Source organism: Somniosus microcephalus, chromosome 18 (genome assembly GCF_052327205.1).
Source record: "Somniosus microcephalus isolate GS21.2 chromosome 18, FLI_Smic_1.0, whole genome shotgun sequence".
Lineage (NCBI taxonomy): Eukaryota > Metazoa > Chordata > Chondrichthyes > Squaliformes > Somniosidae > Somniosus > Somniosus microcephalus.
Window position 1 is genome coordinate 33,731,254 of NC_141004.1, and position 13,956 is coordinate 33,745,209.

At 40.5% G+C, this 13,956-nt stretch overlaps 1 protein-coding gene across 2 annotated transcripts in view; it reads right to left on the reverse strand.

Annotated features, from left to right (window-relative positions):
• Nucleotides 1–13,956, reverse strand: part of LOC147105205 (copine-8-like) — a 776,136-nt gene that overhangs the window by 672,359 nt on the left and 89,821 nt on the right. The gene's annotated exons all lie outside the window — the stretch shown is intronic.

A 13,956-nucleotide genomic window follows, 5' to 3' on the forward strand; every position in this document is an offset into this window, starting at 1 on the left:
CCGCAAATCCGGGCCATTAGCTTCCCCCCACCCCCGCCCCAAACACCATGGTTCTTTCCTTAAACAAATGGGAGGTCAGCTGATTTGATCTCAAACCTCTGAAATTTCACTTAGTAACCAATTTCTGATCTGAGGTGCAAAAGTGTGACCCAGGTCAGTTCATCCTCAAAAGTTCTTTCCATCCATGCAAGGTCCCTGAATGATGGCCTCGCCAAGACTGTATAATCTGATTTACAACAGAGGATTCTTGGATCACAGAGGTTATGAAGAAAAGCCTTAAGGCTGACTGATCTGTACTTTCTCAACCATTAATAATTGGCATCTTGGTTGAGATCGACAGTATCAGTTCTTTCACTTTTACACATTTACAAACAGTCTGCTTTCTGTGACTTGGGAAGTAAAATATGAAGTGGGTGTTTTATGACCATGTGTCCTATCTTTCTAGAGCTGAAAATATTAATTTACTAATACATGTACCACTGAGCGGTCCAAAGCTTATGGTATAATTAACCAATTAAACTGTTATACACTGTCAGTTCACAATAACACATTTTCTAACTAAGATCGAGGTAGCTGCACTTCTTTAATTTGATCGCATCACCCAATTTACCACATACCAGAATGTAATTATAGTACAATTGCACCACAGGTGACAAAACTGTGAAACCTATGAATTAAGCAACAGTGTTTTAAATATATTAATACCCAACTTGACTAAAGAAAAAAGCACAAGTACCTTGATATCAGTATTTCTCAGAGAATAAATGCAGACCTCAGGCTCCACTGCACTTTGAACCAGTTTTAAAGTACCTCACCTCATTGAATTTTAAAGGAATATTTAAGACGGTTAATTAGTGATTAGAATTAGGACACTTTCAATGTAATTCTTGGGGGTTTCTTTTGGAATCATTTGAACAGCAAAATGACATTTTGTATAAGAAGTGCATTAAGAAATTTTATTTTGTTGTATATGAGAACATAAGATATGAAATTAGAAAAATGAAACCCACTGAACTTACCTTAATTTCATTTTAAATTAAAATGCATAATTTTCTAAACTGGTAAGATTATATGAACATAATTATGTTACATCCTCCTTTTAGTATGCTCTCCTGAACTAATTAATAAGTGAAATAGGCTGTGTCAGGATTACTGAAGATGATTTTTCTGACAGGTATGAAATTGATGTGTTAATCTTTGTTCATATCAATCCTAATACTGTATCATCCGATATCTTGGGGACACAACACCATAAGCATACACTATTTATTTAACCTCAAGTTCTTACAGGAGTGAAGGTTTACCAATCTGATTCTCAAATCAGTGTGCAACTTCCAAAGGGTTAACAGATCAATACTTCAAAATGTCACCAAATGTTACAGTCAGCATCACAGCTATTTTAAAACCCTCTATTGGCTTGGATTATTGATCTGTGTCTTGGATTTTACTTATATCTCATCAGAAGTAGGGATGTTCATTGATGATTACACAGTGTTCAGTTCCATTTGTAATTCCTCAGGTAATGAAGCAGTCCATGCCCGCATGCAGCAAGACCTGGACGGCATCCAGGCTTGGGCTGATAAGTGGCAAGTAACATTCGCACCACACAAGTGCCAGACAATGCCTATCTCCAACAATAGAGTCTAACCACCTCCTCATGACATTCAATGGCATTACCATCAGAAAAAAACCCAGCATCAACATCCTGGGGATCACCATTGACCAGAAATTTAGCTGGACCAGCCGCATAAATACTGTGGCTACAAGAGCAGGTCAGAGGCTGGGTATTCTGCGGTGAGTGACTCACCTCCTGACCAACGTTCCCTGTAAGCTTCTTTTAATGCGTGATCCTTTAAATTTCTGCGCATGCGTAGTATTTACAATGTAAAAGCCGGTGAGCGGCCTGCGCAGGACCTTTCCCATTACTGCGCAGCCGCACAGCTTAAAGGGAACATTGCTCCTGACTCAAAGCATTTCCACCATCTACAAGGCACAAGTCAGGAGTGCCAGGAGTCTCCACTTGCCTGGATGAGTGCTAAAGGCCTCATTCAATTGCATTGCAATTTTATCTATTTATGCAGAAACTTTAGTGAAATAATTATTCACCGAAAAATAGCAATGAGCACTTTAAAGTCAAGCACAGCATGTGTTAAAATTCACACATTCCCAATAAAATCTTCATCCCCCAAGCTCAGGACAGCACACCCTATTGCATAAATGTGATATTTCCATTTTTAAACAACTTGGCCTAGAAATTCAGTTGCGTTCGCCAGCCGTTAACGCCATAAGAGGGGTATATTTCCAGCACTAGGCACTTAGCGCCCGGGCGCAGGCCGATCTGCGCCTACGCCCAAATTCAGTAGACATTTAGCGCCGGCGCAAAGTGTTTGCGCCCGCTCAGCTGCGCGCGCAGCTTATGACGTCATTTCGTCGTGCAACGCTGTTTGTGTGCCCCAAACCGGAAATTCAGTGGCGCCCGCCCAATGTGGGCATGGCACTGTTAAGAACTGTGAAGTGGAACGCAACAGAGGCCCTGTGGGCCTCGGGGAGCGCTAATTAAAGGGCACTTACACTGACCTATAAAGACCAGCCATTTTGCTGCAATGACTTTAGTGCTTTGGATTTCTGGACAGAGACCAAGGAACGCTTTGCGGAACACCTCCGTTCAGTCCGTAAGGGGGACCCCGAGCTTCCGGTCGCCTGTCACTTTAATTCACCACCCCATTCCCACTCAGACCTCACTGTACTTGGGCTCTTGCATTGTTCCACGGAAGCTCAACGTAAACTCGAGGAACAGCACCTCATCTTCCGATTAGGCACTTTACAGCCTTCCGGACTCAACATCGAGTTCAACAATTTCAGATCATAACCCCATTACATTTTTACTTATATTTTATCCACATCTTTGTTTTGGCCCTTTCCCCCCCCTTTTTTTTTCTCTCTCCCACATGGCAGCTGTCTCTCATTCTGCCAGAACATTTCACACCTAATCTAGAGCCGTCTTTTGTCTCCACTAGTCCTATCACCATCTCGTCTCGTTTTGAATACCTCTTAATGTCTCTTCACTTCTTTTGTTCTCTCCCAGCCCTGCCTTTCGATCTATTTCATTTCCTTTCGAGTTTTGAAAAAGGGTTAGACCCGAAACGTCGACTCTATTTTCTCTCCACGGATGTTGCCTGGCCTGCTGAGTTTTTCCAGCATTTTCTGTTGTTATCACAACTTATTTCCTGGGTGAGAAAGATTTAAGGGAAAACCTTCATGAATGACTGGTCTGCACTTCTATGGATAGTTTTAATCTCTCAAGTAAAGTTCTACAGAAATGTGCTCCAGAATATTTATCTATATTCAGCATGTCCATTAATCAAACCTGGTCCGCTGCCCTCCAGACAACATTCCTCCCAACCCAGCAGCACAGGTTTGCTGTTTTTTATGCGTTACCTATCATTTATTATATTATATTATATTATATAGGCTTCTTCGAGTGATAAGAACATAAGAACATAAGAAATAGGAGCAGGAGTAGGCCAATCGGCCCGTCGAGCCTGCTCCGCCATTCAATAAGATCATGGCTGATCTGATCCTAACCACCAATCTACTATCACAGAACCATCTCCTGAATCTAACAGAATTAGACACACGAACTAGGAGCAGGATCAGGCTACACGGCCCCTGGGCCCGTTCCGTATCCACAGGGCCATGACCGATCCGAACCTAGACTCATGTCCAAATTCCTGCCCGCTCCCCGTAACCCTTAATTCCCTTTACTTCTAGGAAACTGTCTATTTCTGTTTAATTTATGTAATGATGTAGCTTCTACAGCTTTTTGGGGCAGCATATTCCATGGACCTACCACCCTGAGTGAAGTAGTTCCTCCTCATCTCAGTTTTGAAAGAGCAGCCCCTTATTCTAAGACTATGCCCCCTAGTTCTAGTTTCACCCATCATCGGGAACATCCTCCCCGCATCCACCCGATCCAACCCCTTCACAATCTTAAATGTTTCAATAAGATCGCCTCTCATTCTTCTGAACTCCAATGAGTAGAGTCTCAATCTACTCAACCTCTCCTCATACGTCCATCCCCTCATCCCCGGGATTAACCGAGTGAACCTTCTTTGTACTGACTTGAGAGCAAGTATGTCTTTTCTTAAGTATGGACACCAAAACTGTATGCAGTATTCCAGGTGCGGTCTCACCAATACCTTGTACAACTGAAGCAATACCTCCCTATTTTTATATTCTATCCCCCTAGCAATGAAAGCCAACATTCCATTGACCTTCTTAATCACTTGCTGCACCTGCATACTAACCTTTTGAGTTTCGTGCACCAGGACCCCCAGATCCCTTTGTACTTCAGTACTTTCCAGTTTCTTGCCATTAAGATAATAACTTGCTCTACGATTTTTCCTGCCAAAGTGCATAACCTCACACTTTCCAGTACCTGTATTGTATTCCATCTGCCAAATCTCTGCCCACTTACTTAGCCTGTCTATGTCCCCTTGCAGGTTTTTTATGTCCTCCTCACTCACTACTTTCCCCCCCATCTTAGTATCATCTGCAAACTTTGATATGTTACACTCGGTCCCCTCCTCCAAATCGTTAATATAGATTGTAAAGAGTTGGGGACCCAGCACTGACCCCTGCGGAACACCACTAGTTACTGATTGCCATTCTGAGAATGAACCATTTATCCCAACTCTCTGCCTTCTGTTAGATAGCCAATCCTCTATCCATGCCAGAATATTACCCCCAATCCCGTGATTTTTTTATCTTAAGCAATAATCTTTTGTGTGGCACTTTGTCAAATGCCTTTTGGAAGTCTAAATACACTACGTCCACTGGTTCCCCTTTATCCACCCTATATGTTACTTCCTCAAAGAACTCCAGCAAATTTGTCAAACATGACTTCCCCTTCATAAAATCATGCTGACTTTGTCCTATTAAATTATGATTATCCAAATGTCTTGTTACTGTCTCCTTAATAATGGACTCCAAAATTTTACCTACCACAGATGTTAGGCTAACCGGTCTATAGTTTCCAGCCTTCTGTCTACTGCCCTTTTTAAATAAGGGTGTTACATTAGCAGTTTTCCAGTCTGCCGGGACCTTTGCCGAGTCCAGGGAGTTTTGGAAAATTATTACCAATGCATCCACAATCCCTACCGTCACTTCCCTCAAGACCCTAGGATGTAAGCCATCAGGTCCAGGTGATTTATCCGCCTTGAGTCCCATTATTTTACCGAGTACCACTTCCTTAGTGATTTTGATCGTGTTTAGCTCCTCCCCCCCATAGCCCCGTTTGTCCATGTTTGTGATGATTGTCCAATAGAAATGACAAAAGATCTTAGACTAATTTGAAGAAAGTAAAAAGAGGAAAAATAACTAAGCTAAGAACAGAAACATCTGAAAGAGTCAATTAACTCTCATCAGAGAAAGACACACATTCCACATAATTATCTCAATGCACCTAAAAGAGCAGAAATGCATTGGTTAGGTTAGAATACCCACTCAAATGGTATGTTGCAAATATTCCTTCCCTTGTAGAAATTATCTTTCTGGCTTTCAAATATAATGTTGGTACTGTCTGAAGGAGAGAAGTGTTGGCCAGGATACCAGGAGAATCAAGTGCTCTTCTTCAAATACTGGCATGGAATCATTTTCATCCACTTAAGCAGGCAGATGGATCCTTAGCTCACATCTCACATTCAACAATACAGCACTTCCTCAGCAATGTGCTGAAGTATCAGCCTAGATTATTCCTCAAGTCCTCAGTTGGGCTTCAACCCACAACGTTCAGACTTAAGACGCAAGAGTGCTACTACTTGATCCAAGCTAATACTTGAAAGAATACTTTATGCAAAGGGGATCACAGGATATATACAGACATGGAAGGACATTCAGCACATCATAAATTATCCATCCTGATCATTCCATCCAACTGGCTTTTAATCAGCTAAAGTTTCACCTCCACTACTCTACCATAAATCTATTCAAAGCATTGATTATTCCTTTTGTGAAGAAATTCTTATTGATAAATTTGCTTTTCATCAGTTTGAACAAGTACCTCTTTGTTCTGTTGTCATGGTTTACCTTGAAAAATAAAATTTAATATCTAAAAAACTTCTACAAGGTCCCCTCAGTCATTTGCTGTCCCCCCACTAACCCCAAGATTTAAAAGCCCAGTTCCTCTTGAATGCATACCTTGTATCTTCAGGATTAGGAATGGACAAAGTACTCAAGAAGCAGGCTGGCTAAATCATTGTACAGTTCAAGGATGGCATCCTCTGCCCTTGTACGCTAGTGATTTCGCAATATAAATCAGCATTCTGATGCTTTGATTGATGCTCCATGTGCTAAGTGTAGTCTACTAGCATGGCAAACCATACCTTTGGCTAATGATGCACCACAGTATATATGGCACCCATTCTTTCTTCCAATGTGCAATATCTTACACTTATTGGGAATCTCTGTTGGGTGATTAAATCTGTACCTCCATATAGTTTGTTATTGTATTTCTCCATGAGAACTTGGCATATTAATATATTTGACATAGATGTGCACCATAATTCCCTTGCATCCCTATACAAGTACACAAATAAGGTGTGAAGCAAAGGCAATGCAAGATCAAATCTGGAAAGTTCTCTTCTTTATACCAATTCAAGCCAGTATTGGCAGTGATCAACTACACTTAACATTGCCACACTGGCAATGGTGCAATGCATTGTAATGTGTAAAGTGCTATTTATTAGATGTTGAAAAGTGCTGTTTATTTGAGTTTAAAATTAATTTCACTTTCTTCATGATTAAAAAAACAATTCACAAGCCTTTTGGAACGGAATAAATTAATGGCATAATTAACTAAATCAAGATTCATAGTTGAAGTATCTGTCGAGTAACAAGTTTTAAACTGCAGTTAACATTGAGTGATGATCAATTCTTGTTTATTATTGTCAGGAATCACAAGAAAAATTAATTCTGATGATATAATTCAAGTTATGATGTTTCATTTTATTGCAAGATACCTGTACTACGAGGTTACATTTTATATTGAAATTTTAATTGACATCCTGACTATCCTCAGTTTTTATATCAACCTATTTTGCTTAATAGGGTCTGTAAATATTTATATGCAGATTGTATTTAAAAACTCACAATCACTGTTGAACCTAGGTCCCTTAGCTGGTTAGAGCATTGTCCCAATGTCAAGGTTATGAGTTTGATCTATGGCCATTGGAGCTACTTTGAATTTCACTTTAACCTGATCGGGTGGTCTTGTAGTTATGGTGCCGGATTACAACAGTGACTACACTTCAAAAGTACTTCAGTGGCTGTAAAGCACTTTGGGACATCCTGAGGCCAGGAAAGATGCTGTATGAATGCAAGTCTTTTGTTTTCTTTCAGTAACCTCGAAGTTATATGTTAAAATCCCACCGTGAAGCTGATAAACCTGGTAATGACCATGAAAGCTGTTTTCAAAAAAGAGTTCCAGAACTGAAAGGCCAATGTGCAATGCACTGCACCAACCAGTTCCAACAGCTGGCAGGAAATTTAAGACTATGATCTAATCTTAGAGATTTGCCGATGTGTAGGTATATGTTAAAATGCTTTGCCAGGCCAAAAGGTTTTTTCAAAGTGAAATAAAGTTGGTGAATGAACAGTCGGTCTTTCATTGATAGGTGGACATGGAATGTGCTTTGATGTGCTTTACTAAAAGGCAGCAAACATGGTTGTGACTGCAGGGGGCTAGCCATAGACAACAGAGATAAACAAACCTCTTAGATTTGCAGACATCGTTTCTATAACAAAACAGGTCACAAGGTTGTAGAACGACTTTTGGTGGCTAAAGGGGAGGAGTCAAACCTTTGAAGTTCTGAAATACAGGACACACTGTAACATGTGAAATGTGGCCAAGTGGTTTTCTGCCACTTTTGTAAACTTTTGAGTGAATTAACAATTTTGGGCTTTGATAAAGGCAGCTAATGGATAACCACACAGGATGTGTGAGTGTGAAAGTTTGACAGCTCAAACAATTTAGGTCGATCATCATAATTTCTGAATGATTGATTTACTGAAAAGGCAAGGAAAACTATAAAAAACCAGTGACAAAAAATATCGGGACTGCAGTCAGAAGGAGGGGCCTGGTTGATCATCTCAACTCGAAGAGCTGCTGCAGTCGAAAGGAAGTGGCCTACAATCAACGCTGGACTGATCACCCGCAGGTGATTGTATGTATGATTTATGGTAATTCTTGTAACATTATTGGTGAACTGCTCGAATAGTGGTTGGGGTTTTGAATGTGTCTTAGGAACAATAAAAGGTTAAAGACAGAACCCGTGTGTCTGGTGTAATTTCTCAGAAGTCTCAAGTCCGAACTCTATAATCTGTTGGACGGGGCGAGGGGTAATTCCACACATCCTACAGATGTCCATAAACAGTTCAACTTCCACTGTGATGGCCAACAAAGCCATTTAGTTATATTACAGCCATCTGGATTACTGCCAGCTATTTATTATCCAATATATATAACAAAGTACAGGAAACTTTCGATTAACCGGTACCTAAATAATCGGAAATGTCGGTTAACCGGCAAAATTCAGGAGTAGGTTTTACTTCATATTTATTTGCCTTCTTCCATCTGTGCTGTGCAAGGGTGTGGCTGCAGCTGTTGCTAAGCTACAGAGAAGCTTGAAACTTGTGTTCATTGTTCTACAGTTGCTGCTAAGCAACAGGGTTTGTTGCTTTATATGGAGCTGTCAGCTCGCCCTATCTTTTACTATAGCGTTCGGTTATCCAGAATTTTTGATGAACCGGCACCACGTCGGTCCCGTCCGTGCCGGATAAAAAAAAGTTTCCTGTAAACCAGTTTTAGGTACAATAGCCAAAAGGATATTTATACTATTATATAAATATTGTTTTAAGGGGGAATTCTATAGTTCAGTTGCATAATATTCTAGTTAATTGCAGCTTGAGTGTTGATAGTTTAGGTAAGTCATTAACGTTTTCCTCTTTGCAATGGCTTGTCATGAAGTGAGAGTATAATTGTCCATTCAATAGCAAACTGTTTGCACTTGTGACTCAATTCCAGAAAGTGAATCCCCACACCAGACCATAAAAATCTTGTGTGGTCAATGTCATCGGGTTAATAGTGCAACAGAATCACCGTGGCTCTGAAGCAGCTGTTGTACATGAAGTTAAGTTGATCATTTTAAATCATACAGTATATCTAGTTCTTCTTTCAGGAATCTCTTGAACCAAATGCAGTATTAAAATACTAAAAATATATTAATCATCATAATTAAAACAATATCATACAGAGGCACTGAATGGTCAAGAATTGGCTGGAGTGGGGCATCTCGCAGCAAGCCCAGATAGTTAGACTTTTTCCCTCACCCTTCCGCTCGAAAATGTTTTGCCCTGTAAGTTGCTGGAAGTGCGAGCTGATAATGGCGTGGCAAGGGTAATGGGGTATCTGGGATGTTGGTGAATGACACAACCAATAGTCTAGCTCCTTAACCAATGAGATTTAAGGACTAAGAAAGAAACAGAGGAATGATGGAGAAGGAGGGTGAATCAGAGTCAAATCAGGTACAGAAAGCAAAAGGAAAGATTGGATTAAGAAAGAGAGAAAAGAGACAGAAAAATAAGAAAAAAATTTTAACTTTTCAAAATCTCCAGCAACAATTTATTACCTGTAGGAATGAGACAATGTAAATTGTTCCTTTTCTGTGCTGGAGAGGTCGATTAACATTGCAGGAACAGAAATCTAGTCATTAAAAAAGGTACTTATGCTGTTAATTACCAGCCCTAACTTTCTGCGGTGAATTTAATGGGCAATTAATTTGCAAGTGTGACAATTTCATGAAACTCACAGCGAGGTTGAGTGAGAGTTGCTGTTTTTGCGAGGCTATTGGTGGAGTGGCACAAATTGTCCAGCAGTTTGTGGCAATTCACAAGGTATCTCCTCCTCACCACAAGTTGCTGGACGATTTACACATTAATAGTGGTGTAAATTCACCATTATTTTGGAAGCAAATTCTGGGCCAATGTATCCTAGCACTAGCGCAATAGTGAGATTAGAGTCATTCTATTGATCCCGCTATTATGATCCCATGTATTTCCTACAAATCATAATTTTGAAATTCAATTTAATATAGGATGAAGAAAGCAACAACACTGTTCGTAACATTATCAACAGATTAACTTCAAAATTTTAGATTAAACATTTGCAGAGAATGAATTTAATTGGCATGATGTCAGCTTTTCCGACTGGCATCATGTAGTACCATTTCAAATTATCCCACATCACATATTAAAAACATATTTAGAACAGTGTACTTGAATTGCTGAGCTATAAATAGATGTCCTCTAATAGAATATCAACTCAATTATTATAGAAGATATATTAAGATTACTTCTATTTCCTTTTGCTTTGTCAGCATGCATTAGAGAAAAATATTTAAAACTTTGGTCTTCAATATAGCAAAAAGATTAGTGATTTGAATGCCTGGATTACATTCATCCCACAGAATATTTTAAATTGAACGCACCTTTCAAAAAAATTGTTTTCCAAATTAGTGTGTGCTCAGTCGAGATAAACAAATGGCTAGTTTACAAAAAAATGTAATGAATAGAGCAAGATTTCTGTAACTAAGTAATATATATTGGCCCAGAAATTCGGGTCGGGGGCTTCCCGCGGGTGCAAGCCCCCGACCTGCACTTAGCTAGCGCGCCGGCCGTTGAGCTGTGAGCCCGCGTGGGATTCCGATCCTGGGCCTCCTCCAACTGCCGGCGCGCAGTGCTTGCGTATCCCAGGGGCGCAGTTAGTTCAATGCATCCCCTGGGATCACGTGGGCCATGGAGAGCCAATGGAAGCAGGGAATGCTTCATTCATAAGTTTGACAGGAAGACCTGTCAAAACTATAAATACTATAAGCCCCAAAACATCATTAAAACTTCAAATAATTTTTTTTTTAAATCACATTTTTAAAATAACTATAAATTACATGAAATAACTACTTTAAACAATAATTTAAATTTTTGAAAAAATTAATTACATTTTCTAACGAGGCTAAAAATAAACTTACCTTTCTTTAAAGTATTTAAAAATAATAAACCTGTGGAAAAAATGTTTTAATTTTAATTAATTCACCACTTACCTTGTTAAAAGTAAGCCTTGTGCCTGCTTTTTAAAGTGTAACTGCTGGAGACTTACCCTCCTGGAAAAACCTGGAAAAACGTAAGTTCGATGTGCAAGCACTGCCTCTCCGGCGCACGCGTTCCACCTCTCAACCCCTTCTTTCAGGGGAACGGAAGTGCCGATTTCCCGCGCAGGCGCAGTGCATGCACGAAACCGGCACTTCCATTGGGCTTACGGGTGAGTACCCCGTGCGTACTCACGCGTTGGGACCCGAATTTCTGGGCCATTAGATTCGGTCTTTGGTAGAGGGAGCTTTGTTCCAAAGTATATAGGTTTTATTACAGTTATAAAAGAAGCTACAATACAAGAAGTAAAGATATTAAAATACAAAAAGGTACAATAAGACATTGAGATCCAACCAGCTTATCAACAAGGTTCCGAGGTGAGCAAACTCGATTGGACCCAGCATTCATCCGAATGTGTCCAGTTCCGCTCCAAGAAATGTTCTAACATCTATGCTTTAAGTCCAGCTTATATACATTAAACACTCATTACATTACGGGACCTTGAGCCGACTTTTGGGCCAGCATGTCAATCAATTTCAATGTCCCAAGTCAAGCAGCCATCTGCCAACTCCCACAATAAGCAAAAACAGTCAACTAATGGTTTTCCCGTGCCATAATCCCACATACATTTGCCGCTCAACCTCATTTGCATATCGTCAAACGCAACTCTGCCATGAACCAGCACAATTGGGCAGCGTTTTAAAATGTAATTATCTTTTAAATTTGCTTTAAAAAAAGATTCCTTGATATGATATATTTAAGAGTGGTAACTTGGTGAAGTTTGAGTAATACAGCTGAAAATAGGCTTATCACAAAAAATAAGCCTTTTAAATCAGTGTCAATCCACCACCTGTGTGTAACTGGATTTTAAATGACTGAAAATGACTTAGAAAATATACAAAACTATTATCTAGTTATATTGGGGTACAGTTCCTTAGTAAATTTTTAAAAAATAATTCAAAACCTTACTAAGCATACCAGTTAGTGTCCTTGCACCCAAAAGATCCAGCTTAATTTTTGTAGCCTTCTCGAAGGCCTGCAAACGAGTGCAATTCGCAGAAACTCCCAATGGTGATTAAATCACACTGGGGGCATGGCCAGTTTTGTGGGCGGGGTCTGATTCTCGCACGATGATTTTAAAACTGGCGCAAAAGATCATAGAATCTCAAGTTGCGCTGAACACAATTTGCGCTTAAAATTCCAATCTTTTGCATTGGTTACGTTGATATTGGGGGAATTGCGCTGAAACTCCAGGCCAAGATAACCAATGGAGACAGGGGGCTCGATTTTGCCGGTGCTCAGGGGTCGGGTTTGGAGGCAGGACTGCTGGCAAAATCAAAAAGATTAGCAGCGGGTCCCGAACCCACTTCCAACCCGCCTCCAATCTTCCCGGGAGTCGGGTCCCCGATTTGCACAGGGACCCGACTCCTAGCGGCGGGAAGAGGGTTATAGCCACTTAACTGCTTGTTAACAGATAGTTAACAGGCAGTTAAGAGGCTTTTTCCAATTTTGCCAGGTCGACTGCAGGCTTCCCGATGTCCGGACACCACGCCAGGTAAGTGTGGCATGTTGTGAGTCTACTGTAATGTTACTTCATTGATGACAGCTGCAGAAGTGGTGTGAAGGATCCAAGGATACACTGGTGAGTTTCAGAGGTAAAGAAATGCTGGGAAAATCATTTTGAATGTTTTTAGACTTTTCTGTAGGTAATAAGGTTTGAAGTGTTTGTGTAGTCCCAGCTCATTGGGAGAACCTCTCTCATCAGTGACAGATCACTTCTGTAACCTCACCTGCAGCTGCCATCTGTTTTATCCTAAGGAGAGAGTCTCTGGAGAGCCTGGGTGCAAGGGCTTGGTAGTGATTGGCAGTGTTTACAGCACCTCAATGCTGTCAAACACTGAAAAATTATCTGTCAAACAAAAATGTGCGTGTCCCCTTTAAGAAAACCGGCAGATGGGCTTAATAAGGCCAATTGACGCAAAATAGCGTCTGTGCGCGGGCGTCGTTGGGGGCGGGATCGGAACCCGCAAGTCAGATGACCCGCTCCCAACTCGCCTCTTCAGCCAAGATTGCGGCCAGGGTGTCTTACTATGTGGTTTTATCCAGGATGCACCCACTAAACAAGGTTACACAATCTTCAGACAAAGCCTGTTGATGCTTTCTTAACAAGGTTAACAATTATACAGTAGTTTTCAGGAAATGTTTTTCTCACAAACTCTAAAAAATTTTCAACTTCTGCAACTGTCCATATTTTGGCCCATTTACATCTCTCATGTTCCAACTGAATCTGAATTAATCTTGAAAGTTAGGGACCATCTACCTCTAGCAAATTGATTCCACTGCAACTCACGTTACAAGAATCACAGAAATTTTCTCGGATCTGTTCCTGCTCCATCACCATAACTTCACCGGAAACATGGCAGTAACACTTCTGCCGTACTTTCGGCAAAGTTACAGCGGTGGAGCGGAGGCAGCTGATGAAATTCCCTGGTGTAAATTTGTAACGGCTACATATATGGTATGGAAATCGTGTGAGCTGAATACCATTCATAGAGGAGCCACATATCATTCATACAGTTGAGATCCATAAGTGAGATGCTAACAAAATGAACATTGACTCCTTTGACACCAACACAATTTCCTCTATAGTCGGTGAAGTTTACCTGGTGAACATCAGATCATATACATGAGCCATGCAATAGGAGACTCGATGCTTTCTTTCACCTGGTGTATGCGGCAAATCAGTAGTCAAGGGGT